General features: G+C 34.7%; 1 long non-coding RNA gene across 1 annotated transcript in view; it reads left to right on the top strand.

Moving 5' to 3' along the window:
* Nucleotides 1–13,513, top strand: part of LOC111774567 (uncharacterized) — a 31,665-nt gene extending 18,152 nt beyond the window's left edge. Inside the window, exons 3-4 of the long non-coding RNA XR_011421143.1 lie at nt 9,225–9,245; nt 13,416–13,513. This is a non-coding gene — a long non-coding RNA (uncharacterized lncRNA). The remainder of the gene's footprint in view (nt 1–9,224; nt 9,246–13,415) is intronic.
* The last annotated feature ends 253 nt before the right edge of the window (nt 13,514–13,766 follow it).

The raw sequence follows: 13,766 nt of genomic DNA, 5'->3' as shown, positions 1-13,766 counted from the left end.
CTCAATTTGCTTGTATGAAAAGTAGGGTTTTAACAACTACATTGTATTCCCTCTAGATTGGTTGTGGGTATTACATGAGATAAAGCACATGAAAGTAGTAATCTTTGAGATACAAAATATCCAGCATTCAACAGTATTAACTGGATAGTTGGTGACTTATTGACTAAGACTACCCATGAGCTCTGAACACATGATAATATTTAGCAAATTTGCACACTACTTGAGCTCTGGACCCAAAGAACTCTCCTAATATGTCATCTTTGAAAATGTATTCTCGACCCCAATGCCTCTTTTGGATTTTTCACTCATTTGAATAAAGTATAAAGCATAGCAATAATAAATGTTATATTTTTTCTGCCAATATGAATCCATGCCAGTCCTAAAGGAAACACACTCAAAATGACACCTGGTAACAGATTACAATAGTCTAAAGGAGGCACAACGTTATGCAAGGTCCAAACTTTGGCAGGTCTTTTGGTTTTACTGCCAGTTCCTTGCCAAAATCCTATTTGATAGATGAGAACAATTTGTCTTTTTGGACATTCATGAATGAGACACTGCAGATATTGAATTATATATACAGAGGTGAAATTCACTTTTCATATTTGAATTTGGTAAATGAATATGCAAGTAGCATTAAATGTCCCAGATGTCTTGCCAATTTAAACTATAATAAATCTCAATGTTCAGACTAGTTCAACTAAATCACAGTATGTATACACAGAAGCATTCCCTACATGTTTCTCATTGATACTGATACTACTAATAGCTTCTTTAAAAATATACATATAGAATACCTTATTCATTATTGAACATTTTTACTCTGAGGGATAGAATTTATATATTTCCAACCCCAAACAGGCTCATCTGAAGTACAAATTTTGAAGCATCTCTGGCACATTAAGTATTGGCAAATACAAGTTGAAAACTCAGGGAAGTTAATGAGTGACATAAATATCTCAGATTTTATATAAATGATAATGGAAGTCAATAACACTTCTAAGATATTGTTCATGAAGCAAGGCCATGAAGGATTAGGAAGACCAACAGATCTCTAAGAGTAGAAAACACTTAAACAAATGTTCACAGTAGAAAGCATAAATGCTTGACAGAAGTACATACAAACATTTGTGACTTCCTTCTAAGAAAAAATTACATTTGAGGTGATTTTAAAAAAGGAAGTTTCCAGATGGAGAAGTAACTGATCATTATAAGTACAGGAGAAACACAGTGAAGTCTGCTAAATCTCACTTAGTTTATATATGAAAAGTACCCATGAAATTAAACATGGAACAATATTTTGTGAAAAGAGAGCAAAGTGCCTTGGGTATCTGACTTTGGGCTTGAATTTTATTCCGTCTGCCATGAAGATTATGCAAAGGATTTTAATTAGAATAATGACAAGATTGGATTTCAAGTATAACTCTAGTCACAATATTGTGAACTAACTAGAAGGAGCAGAGAAGACAGACTTGGCAATTCTTGAAGTGAAAATTATAAGATATTGAACTAACCTAGTAACAATGAAATGACACAAGGAAATTATTTGAGACATATTTGAAAAGTAAAAATGATAGGAATATGTGTACTACTAAATATGGGACAAAAATGAATACGAAAAATATGGAGAGAAATATTCATCATTATGGGCACTTTGGATAAATGGCTACAGAGTTGTTTTTAGTATTTCAAGCTTAGGTCTCTGTAAAGTAACATTGCAAGAGATAAAGCATATACATAGTATACTAGTATACACCTAGATTTAATGGAAAAAAGGAAAAGTTCAGTTGCTTACGCATGATTCTTGATGTAGCAATGCCACTCCTGGTGATTTTCCATTACACATTGTAAATAAAGACGTAAAACCAGAGAACTGTAAAAAAGACTTTGGACTCAAGAATAGGGAAGTGGAAGACATGAGCGTTTATAAAATGTTGTCCCTGGAACACAGCCATGCAGAAACAAGGAGAGACAAATTTGAATGGGGGGAGTTTTCAAGTTTTTACAGAAAGATGTTATACAAGATTATCTTGAGTGTATCAGTTTCTAGACAGAGTTGCAAAATGAAATAGAGAAAAAATGAAGGATGAGCTAGAGAAGTTATCTTTAATAAAGTCAAGCTTCATAGTCTCCTAGGGCTTTTTTCTTTCTTCTTAGATCTGAGTCTGATAGTGAGGCTTCGAATATTTGGAGAGTTTAAATCATGATGAACGCAGACAAAGGCTAGGCTTTTCCCTCTACCCTCCCCAAAATCTGACGTTAGCAAAATACAGCTTCAACACCATTCTCTAGCCTTTCTTGTTGTGAGAGCTTTTGTGTAAAGATAAACCCCAGATTTCAAGAAGAGTGAATTTAAAAAACTTGTATTTTGTAATTTCCTAACTAGAGAAAAATACGTGTTCTTCAAGTAACACTTTAAAATAAAATTTGCCGTGGTTTAAGGCAATTTACTGAGGGAATGCATGAATACAAACAATTGATATGGTAAGCATTTTTTAAGCCTCCAGTTTAGGATAGCAAATGACATAATAAGACAGGAATATGGCACTTAAAGGGCTCTAAGCTTCCTGATGTGTAAGTTATTCTTCTAATAATGTAGGAAAATAAAAATTCTCTGTCAATATTTTCATACTATAAACATATGCACGTTAGATATATGTGAGCTTTGTAAATATACAAAATATGTAAAAGACGGATAGATATACACATACATATGTAAATATGAATGTATATAAACACACGTTTCACTTGGGCTATATTTATGAAACAATTATGTAGAAGACGAAAAACATACAAAAATGTAAATAATATTATAATATTATATAATATATATATTATATAGTAATATACAATAATATCTGGGGCTAATATTTTATACTTCAAAAGATAAGAGCCAAATTTTGACAAAGCTTTTAGAAATATCATACAGCAATATACATATCAATTGTTCTGGAAAGTCTTGACTTAAGAGACAAAACTTATTCTCATTTTGCTACGATGACTCAAAATCTCATGGGGGCTCCTCTTTTGGAAACACTTTCAGAGACATTTTACTGGTGAATTAAGAAAATCAATCTCAATTACTTTAAATTCATAGCTAATTTTAAACTCCAAACAGATTTTCTCAATGTGATTGCTCACCTTATTTACCAGATTTAGCACCAAAGTTCTGTCAAAAACAATTAAATTCACCCCCTGTATGTGAAATCTTGCTTCAAGGATGGATATTCAAAAGCGTGCTCCAAAATGTCTGAAGATAGTTCTAGAGTCTGAAATACTCTTCAGACTCTATGTGAAGAAGAGTTCTAGTCTTTTTAAGGTTAACATGTATTAACTTTATACCTTCAGAGCACCACAAATTTTGGAATTTTTATGATTTTAGCTTATTTATTAATAAGCTAGTATTTATTAAGATTCTAGCTCATTGTTACCAAAATCTATGCTGAACTATTTTACCATAGTATAAATAGCAATGTTTAAATATATCAGTCATTGCTCAGATGTCAAGCTGTCAATTTAATGTCAAATATATTCTGGCCGTCATCATTGAATTATACATTATGCTATCTTAATATTAAGAGGCAGACACAAAACATAAAAATATAAAAATATTAAAAGATAATCTGATTTTTTTTTTTAGGTTTTTTGCTATAGAGTTGTAGCAGTTCCTTATATTTTCGATATTAACTCCTTATCAGAGGATATAGGATTTAAAAATATTTTCTCCCATTCTATATGTTGCCTTTTTAATTTTTTGATTGTTCCCTTGTCATACAGAAGCTCTTCAGTTTGGTGTAGTCTCACTTGTCTACTTTTACTTCTGTTGCCTGTGCTTTTAGGGTCATGTCCAAGAAATTATTGCCAAGAAGAATGTCAAGAAGATTTTCATCTATGATTTCTTCTAGGAATTTTATAGTTTCAGGTCTTACGTTTAAGTTTTTAATCTTTGTTGAGTTAATTTTTGCATGCAGTATAAGATAAGGGTTCAACTACATTCCTTTGCATGTGGATATCCAGTTTTCCAACACAATTTGTTGAAGAGACTATCTTTTCTCCATTGTGTATTCTTAACACCCTTGTTGAAAGATCAATTGATTATAAATATAGGTATATTTATTTATATATTTATATATATATTTAGGGTTCTCTATTCTGTTCCATTGGTCTATATATCTGTATTTATATTAGTATCACATTGTTTTAATTACTGCATATTTTCAATATATTTTGAAATCAGGAAGTGTGACACTTTCAGCTTCTCAATATTGCTATGGTTATTTGGGGTCTTTTTTTGATTCCGTATAAATTTAGGATTGTTTTTTGTATTTCTGTAAAAAATGCCATTGGGACTTTGATGGGGATATAATTGAATCTGCAGATGGCTTTGTGTAATATAGACATTTTAACAATAGTAAGTCTTCTAATCCAAAATATAGGATATCTTGTCCCATTTATTTATGTCATCTTTAATTTCTTTCACCACTGTTTTGTAGTTTTTAGTGTATGAGTCTTTCATCTCCTTGGTTAACTTTATTGCTAAGTATTTTGTTCTTTCTAATGCTATTGTAAATGAGACTTTCTTAATTTTCTTTTTGGATAGTTCATTGTTAGTGTATAGAGACACAATTGATTTTTTATGTCTATTTCATATCCTGTAACTTTATTGAATTTGGTTAAAAATGGGCAAAGTAGGTGAATAGACATTTCTCCAAAGGAGATATACAAATGGCCAACATATATATGAAAAGGCACTCAAAATCACTAATCATCAGGGAAATTCAGGTCAAAACCACAATCAGATATCACCTCACACCTGCTGGGATGACCATTATAAAAGAAAACAAAACAAACAAAAAACAGAAGATAGTAAGTATTGGAGAGGATGTGGAGAAATTGGAACCCCATACACTGTTAATGGGAATGTAAACCATGCAGCCATTAGGGAAATCAGTATGAAAATTCCTCAAAAAATTAAAAATAAAACTACCATATGATCCAGCAATCCCATTCTGGGTATACATCCAAAAGAATTTAAATCAAGATCTTGAAGAGATATCTGCACTCATGTTGTTTGTAGCATTATTCACAGTAGCCAAAATAGAAACAACCCGACTGTCCATTGATGGATGAATTAATAAAGAAAATACCTTATGTACATACAATGCAATATTATTCAGACTTTAAAAAGAAGGATATGCTGCCATACGTGACAACATGCATGAACCTAGAGAATATTATGCTAAGTGAAATAAGCCAGTTACAAAAATGGAAAAACTGCATGATTCCACCTACATGATGTATCTAAAATAGTCAAACTCATAGAAGCAGAGAGGTAAATGGTGATCTCCAGGGATTGGAGAAAAGGAAATTGGGGAGTTGTTGTTTAATGGGTGTAATGTTTCAGTTATGCAAGATGAATAATTTCTAGAGATCTGCTGTACAACACAGTACCTATAGTTAACAATACAGCATTATACACTTAAAAATTTGTTAAGGGGCTACATCTCATGTTAACTGCTCTTACCACAATTTTTTAAGAATGGTGAATTAGCAATAAATAAATAGCAGAATCGTATAGAAAAACAAAACAAAAAAACTATTTTCCATAGGTCATGTTTCAAGTCATTGATTTGAGCCACAGGTTTTTATGCCAATATTTCACAAATATAATATGTAAATGTACAATGAAATAGAAAAAAATATAGGTAAGAGCATTCAGAAACAAAGAAAAATGTCATCAATAAGTCAGAATAATTTCTGCAAGATGTGATGCATACAGGATTGGACAGAGGATGACTCCAAATGTCCTGCAAAGGTTAATGAGATTAAACCCCCAGAGAAGCAAATATATAAGGAACACCACAAGGCACTAGATAACTCCAATTTCATCAGTAGGTGTAGGAGTGAAAGCTGAGCATCAAAATATTGGCAAAAGTAAATCAAATGACCCAGAATTTCATCGATGTCCCATAGATGCCCACAGCGACTGGCTATGGCACTCACTGTCAAATTCAGTTTAATATATTTGAACAAGTCAAGAAATCAGACTTTGGGGCTGGCCCAGTGGTGCAGTGGTTGAATTTGCACGTTCCACTTCGGCAGCCGGGGGTTCGCCTGTTCAGATTCCAGATGTGGACATGGCACTGCTTGTCAAGCCATACTGTGGAAGTCATCCCACGTACGAAGTAGAGGAAGATGGGCAAGAATGTTAGCTCAGGGCCAGTCTTCCTGAGCAAAAAGAGGAAGATTGGAAGCAGATGTTAGCTCAGGGCTAATCTTCCTTCAAAAAAAAAATAAAAACATAAAGAAATCAGACTTTTTAAGGAAAACATGAATTACTATAACTGGTTCAAAAATGCCTCAAAAGTCTAAATAGAATAAAAGGAAGACAGTGAGATAAAATGTCGAGCTATGTCTTCAAAGGCACTGACTCAGACATTTCCATTACTGGCCAGGTTGGAGTAACAGAGACTGGGTTTATCCTCCCAATTTAAACAACTCAAAAACTGGACAAAATATTCCCAACAAAGTGTGTCAAACATTGGACTGCAGGCAGTGGAGGACAGTGATTCTCAAGGGAAGGGAAACTAGTCAGATGATCCCTACGATTGCTCAGCTTACTCCCAAAGAGATTTTCCTGACTACAGCACAGGCGGCAGTACCCAAACAGAACCCAATAGTATTCTTGACTTGAGGACATAGAGTTCAGAATTTGGGGAAGGCGAGGTAGCTAGAATTTGTAGAGTAGTGTCAGAGTCAAGACAGCTGCACAAACAGAGATCTCCAAAGATTCACAGAGACTTCACCTCAAGTCTCCAATTGAGTAATGATCAACATATATTTGAGACAACTACCAAGAAAAGCAAAAGTACTGCTGAAAAGAAGCCACTGGAATAATCCCTCACCAGCACACAGTACCAGAAATGGTTAGTTTACCACCAACCAGAGGTGAAAGAGCTTTTAATATGTGGATAAATGAGGTGGGTCCTCAGGAGAGTATTATCTAGTATGGGACCAAATAAGTCTAGACTAAAGGCTGCTTTTGTCCTGCCTCAGCCAAGAGTAAACCTCCAAAGACTCAAAAGTGTTTCAAGTAACAGAACAGCATCTCTGAACATAGCTTAAAATTATTGAAAGGAATTAAAAAAAAATCCAACACCCAACAAAAAGTTCACAATGTCTAGCTTCCAATTAAAAATTATCAGGCATGCAAATAAACATAAAAAGATGACCCATAACGATGAGAAAAATATTTCAATAAAACATGTGAATGCTGAAGGCTACAAAATACAGATGAAAGAAAGCAAAGCAGACCTAAATAAGAGGAGGGCCATACCATGTTGATGGATTAGAAGATTTAACATAGGAAACACGTCAATTCTCCTCAAGTTGATTAATAGATTCCATACAACTACAAACTTCCTTAGGCCAGAATTCAGCAAGTCTTCAAAGATTTCTACTCTAGGTGCAGAGTGGAAGGAGTGACAGAAACACCTTCGTCATCCATCCAATTTCCACAAAAGTAGGTCTTTAGAAAGAACAGAGGAGTCATTCAGCTATGAAATTTTAAAATCAGGCAGAAGTATAATTGATACAAAAAGAAAACCTCACCAGTACCAGTGGCAATAGAAAGACCACATTCTTTGGATGCCAGTAAATGTGAATGCATACACACACACACACGCACATGTACAGTCCACTTTAATATACTTTATAGCTGCAAGCTGAAAGACGTATAAAACTTAATAGCAGAGGTAGGCAAGATGGAGACTGAAGTAGATCATCAGAAAGGAGACCAAACAGATGAGCTGATGCTAAAACACAGATTAAACTAGAAAATTATAGAATCAGGTGATAAACGAGAGCATGGAGGCCTGGGAGCAGATGGCTCACTAATCTCAAAGGGGGAGATCAAAACATTCCTGCACTTACTAGGTGCTGGCGCTTACATGCATGTTATTTTGTTTCTTTGTAGCTGGACTGTGCTAGCTCTTTATTTCTCAGCATATATAGTTGAGACAGATGTTCTGGGTACTAAAATACTTTGGCATGCTAATTTATAAGTTCACTGCCATCCTTGTTCTGAGCTTCTAAAAGAGTCAGCTAAATGCATGGCCAGTGTATCTTCACTGTAAAACTTGCCAAGAGGGGTTCATGGAGGAGGAAGGTATGTGCTACTCTATTAGCTATTTGTTGCTATTTAAAAAATTATCACAAAATTAGTGGCTCAAAGCAGCATACATTTTCTGTGGGTCAAAAGTCTAGGCATGGCTTTGATGGGTCCCTGATTTAGGAACTCTCATAGGCTGCAGTCAAGGTGTTGGCCAGGGCTGCAGTCTCATGTCAAGGCACTAGTGGGGAAGGATCATCTCCAAACTCACATGGCTGTTGGTGGAGTTAGTTCCTTACGTGATGTTGGCTGCGGGGGCCTCAATTCCTTGCTGGCTCTCAATTGGAAGCTGCCTTCAGTTACTCATGGCGTGGACCTCTAAATAGAGCAGTTCCCAGTATGGCAGCTTTTCCCGTCAAAGTCAGCAAGGGAGAGAATTACAAGATAAAAGTGATTGTCTTATGTATTCTACTGTTTAGAAACAAGTCACAGGTCCTACCCACTGTGACCCTGCGAGATTTTTCCGAGATGCACAATGGTAAATTCCATAATGTGGTTGTTCTGTGTGGCACTGTTCTCAGCCAAAAAAGGTGAAGCCTGAAAATCTATAGCAGCTAGGGTAATGGAAGACATATAAGCAGAAGTCTGCTGGGTCTGCACTGGTCACTTGGAAAGTATTCATTCACTGAGTTAGGAAGCTCTCTCAGACGTTGCCATATTTCACTGTACAATATAGAACAAGCACATAATTGGAGTTTAGTTACTAAAGAAGGATAGATAAGTAGGGGCATCTGCCATGACACTTTATTGTGCTTCTTAGAGTCTCCTACAAAAGTGGCACGCAGTTATGACAAATTGTCATGCTGATCTCAAATCTGTGAGTCAAAGGTTGGATGACACAGTCAACCACTTATGCGGTGCAGTAACGTTAACTTAGGTGATTGAGATCCATAGACTCAAAGTCCTGCATGCATGTCAGTTTTCAAAAGGGGAGATTTTTCAATGTTGTACTAGTTATAATTGTCTGAATGCTCATTAATCAGACATTATGCACAAACATATTGATTTAATTCTCACACTAACCTGTGCGATGAATATTTATTCCTTTTAACAGATGAGTAATCTGATAATTCTGGTAAGTATATTTGTCCATATCATTGGGACTACATACTAATGAATTAACCTCTGAATTCCTGATTTAATATGGTCAAATAGAGTCATTTATTCAAGTTTCTCCTAACCTTTAACTAAACTTATAGAACTTTGTAAATGTTGTCAATGTCAACTAATTCTTTTGAATAACTCTGAATATAAAGTCCATAACAAATTTTAAGAAACTTATCCTCAGTGAATAAGAATTTAAGTTTTTTTGGAAGCCCTGAGTTGTATATGGGTGTTTGTGTATATGCTATGTGGTGTGTGTGTATTTGTGGGTTGTACGAAAAAGAAAGAGTGGGACAATTCTATGATTGCCCCCATTAGTCACTTTTATTATTATACCTAATATGTGCTAATCCATCTCTTTAAATCTTTTAGTTCTAATCAAAGTATTTCTCAAAATGAGTAATTAGTAGCATATGCAATATTGGGTATATTATCTTAATATAAATAAAATTCTTTGGGTTTACTGATGTTATATTGAAAACAGAACTCACTTAAATAGATCATGCCAAGCTCTTTCATTATATGGGATATTTTCCTCAATTTTTACTATCTTCTATTAGTAATTGACATTGACCTTCCATTGACATTGACCAAGTGAGATCCAAGATCTTTTGGAGTCTAAAAGCTTTTTATTTCTTTCAATACAAAATATACTATGAAGACTGTTCTGGAAATTGTTCCCAGATACCGTATACAGAAACTAATTTCTATTTCTTGGCATTGTAGTCTACAATGAAACATTGTCAATAGTGAAAACCCTGGTGGGGAAGGAGTGAATATGTTAACATGGCCTCTTAAAGACAATACATGCCTAAAGATTTGGAGATACTTTTTTTTTCTCAATAATTTTATTGAGTTCATAACATTGCGCAATTTGAGGTGTACGTTATTATTTATCAGTTTCTGTATAAACTGCATCATGCTCACCACCAGTAGTCTAATCTTTATGTGTCACCATGCATATGTGCCCCTTTAACCCTTTTGCTCACCCACCAGCCCCCTTCCCCTCTGGTGACCACTAATCTGTTCTGTGTGTTTGTTTGTCTTCCATATAAGAGTGAAGTCAGGCAATATTAGTCTTTCTCTGTCTGGCTTATTTCACTTAACACCATACTCTCAAGGCCCATCCATGTTGTTGCAAAGGGGACAATTTTGTCTTTTTTATGGCTGAGAAGTATTCCCTTGTCTATGTATATCACCTCTTCTTTAGCCATTCATCTGCAGAAGGGCACTTGAGTTGCTTCCATGTCTTAGCTGTTGTGAATAATGCTGCAGTGAACATAGGAGTGCAAAAGACTATTTGAACTGTTCATTTCAAGTTCTTTGGACAAATACCCAGTAGCTGGATAGCTGGATTGTATGGTATTCTTATTTTTAATTTTTGGGTAAAAATCTCCATACTTCTTTCCACAGTGGCTGCACCAGTTTGCATTCCCACCAGCAGTGTATGAGAGTTCCCTTTTTTCTACATCCTCTCAAACATTTGTTATGTTTTGTCATGGTGATTATAGCCATTCTGACAGGTATAAGGTGATATCTCACTATGGGTTTGATTTGCATTTCCCTGATAATTAGTGATGTTGAACATCTTTTCATGTGTCTGTTGGCCATCTGTATATCTTCTTTGGAAAAATGTCTGTTCATAGGAGATACTTTAAATATCAAACAATTTGGCTGAATTGCTTTGTAAGAGGTTTAGTACTGAATCTAGCAAATAAAGAGCGAGGGGGAAATTCCTGAATTAAATATATGAAAACTGCAATGCAAACCTAGGAATTTTATGAAGGCATAGTAGTAACCACCTGAAAAGGTGTTCCTTTGTTCTAAAATATAATAAAAGAAAAACAAACAGTTTTTCCTTTATTTTAATCAATTTGGGTAAACGACTAACAATATTACTGTTCCAAAAGCATAGGTCTATTGAGAAAAACACCAGATTGGCTCTAAATTATATTCTCCCCCTATTCTTAATTTGTCACTACTCTATTCATTTGGTATTTCCATGCCGAATTGAGAGAATGTGGGAGTAGTATATGATTGCTGTTAACGATCATCCTAGAAAACATAAAGGATATCTTGATCATCACAGTGGTCCTCACCGTTAGTTTTCTACTTGGCCAGCATTCAAGGTCTTTGTGGAAGCTAGAATTACTCCTGACATATTCTCCTACTTTATCAACAAAAAAGTATGCATGTATTTCTCTAGGTTTATGCATATTTTAGGAACTTTTCTGTGATCCATCTCATAGCTGGGGATAGTATGGTAGATTTATTCCATTAATACCTAGGAGCTGGTTCAAACTTTGCCTAAGGAAGCAATGCTATTTTGAGATGCAACATAAAACAAGGTAAAAACCTTGGGCTCTAGTGTGGCAGAAAAAGATTTGTTAATCTCATATTTGCTACACACACTTACATTATTTAACTATTCTGAGTTTTACTTTCCTTATCTTCATGTTGGGCACTACTGACCCAGTTGTCATAAGGGTGTTATGAGAATCACTTGGCAAAAATAGATGATCAATAATGTTAATGACTTGTGACATTTTCAAATGCCTTTTATGTTCACATGTGTGTTGTTTTACCAACTAGTCAATAGAGATTATTATTCAAAAATTCAGTAATACTTAAGAAAATTTGAAAACTTCACTTGAATATTTGGAATGCGTAACATAAATGTAACATTTTAACAGCACTAAAACAATAATTTATTTTAAAACGCATTATGCAATTTTTTGTGTGGGACTCTTTATAGAGAGTTATAAAGTGAAAAATCACTTTTTTTTTTCAATTAGCCATTTGGAGAAAGTAAGGTAAGAAGGAAAGGATTCTTCCCTTGCAGCTAGACAGCCAAAATTTTCAATTCTTGTTCCACTAGATAGAAATTTTTGTGTACTTGGGAAGATTGCTTTATCTTTTAAAGCTTAGTTTAAGTTAGTTTGGCCATCTGTAAAATGAAGCTATTGGTACCTCAGTATTCTTGTAAAGATTAACACAAAGTTTAAGAAAACACCCAAGATAATAACTTAGTCCTTAGCAGACACTAAACAAATATTATTTTCCATTCTTCAGTCTAGGGGAAACAAGACAAATTGGTATATTCCCCTATCTATATATAATTTTCATGACCAAGGCTTTATGTCCTCAGTTTGATTAATATTTATGGAAGGATTCTTGAAGAGTAAAATAAATCACATACCCATAACATTTATCAGACCAATGAAGCCCAAAATTCTTGTTTAATGAAGGTACACATATCATATTAGACAATGGTTTCCCATTCTATTTTTAAAGCACTTTTAAAATACTAAATTATTATACCACACATTCCTAAAAATTTAAAAGTTCAAAAGAATACTACATAAATAAACACAATTAATTACAACATAATCACAACTAAAATCTTATCTTGTCTACAAAAGCAAGGGGCCAGCCCGTTGGCTCAGTGGTTAAGTTCTCACATTCTGTTTCCATAGCTCGGGGTTCTCTGGTTCGCATCCTGGGTGCAGACCATGGCACCGCTTGGCAAGCCATGCTGTGGTAGGCGTCCCACTATAAAGTAGAGGAAGATGGGCATGAATGTTAGCTCAGGGCCACTCTTCCTCAGCAAAAATAGGAGGACTGGTAGCAGATGTTAGCTCAGGCCTAATCTTCCTCAAGAAAAAAACAAAAAAATGCATTCATGTTTATTATCAATTACTCACTTTTTGCCAGTATCTGAATAGATCCATTTATTCCCTGAGTTACACTCTCATAGATTGAGGACACACACTTCTCCTATGTTCTGGTCATGGTATTCTTTCTTAGAAGTAACTTAATGTTGTTGTATATTCATAGAGGGCAGTATATTGTTACAGGCTACAACCATGTGGGGTTCATTTAAAGATCCTGCCTTACTCCTATTTATAGCCCATTGTTACAGAACTAAGTGTTACATGTTGATGAAAGTTCAGGGGAACATTTTGAGAGAGTGCATGGCACTCCATGTGCAGCAATTGAAAACTACAAATTAAGAAAATAAATATTCTGTTATTCCATTATCATATACGCTATTTCTAATATTAATGATGTGGTAGTGCATTTTAATTTTTACTCAATAAATATTTAAGGAGTAACGTGATTTTTTTGTTGTTGTTTATAGTGAGAAACCGATGGATATGATCTTTTTCTACCATGGAAAAGAGAGTTAATGGAGGAGATAGATATTATACCAATAAATAAATAAAATATCAATGCAAAATATAGCAAGTTGTGACAAAGAATAAATTTTTTTGAAGGAAGAACAAGAGAAAATCATTGAGGTTAGTGGACTTAAGGAAAACCTCTTCGAGGAAGTGACGTTGAGCTTTGCACAGCCCTGGGCCACTGGAAGACTAAAGTGGCTGCAGCAGACTGACCCCTGAGGGCAGGGAGGTGACGGGTGGCAAGATGAGGTCACGCACCCAGTGTTCAGGAATTACATTTTCATTCTCAGGGTAAGGGAAAAATTAAA

The sequence above is a fragment of the Equus caballus genome, chromosome 8, assembly GCF_041296265.1.
Source record: "Equus caballus isolate H_3958 breed thoroughbred chromosome 8, TB-T2T, whole genome shotgun sequence".
Lineage (NCBI taxonomy): Eukaryota > Metazoa > Chordata > Mammalia > Perissodactyla > Equidae > Equus > Equus caballus.
Note: the sequence above shows the minus strand (reverse complement) of the source record. Positions and strands in the feature narration are given on the sequence as shown.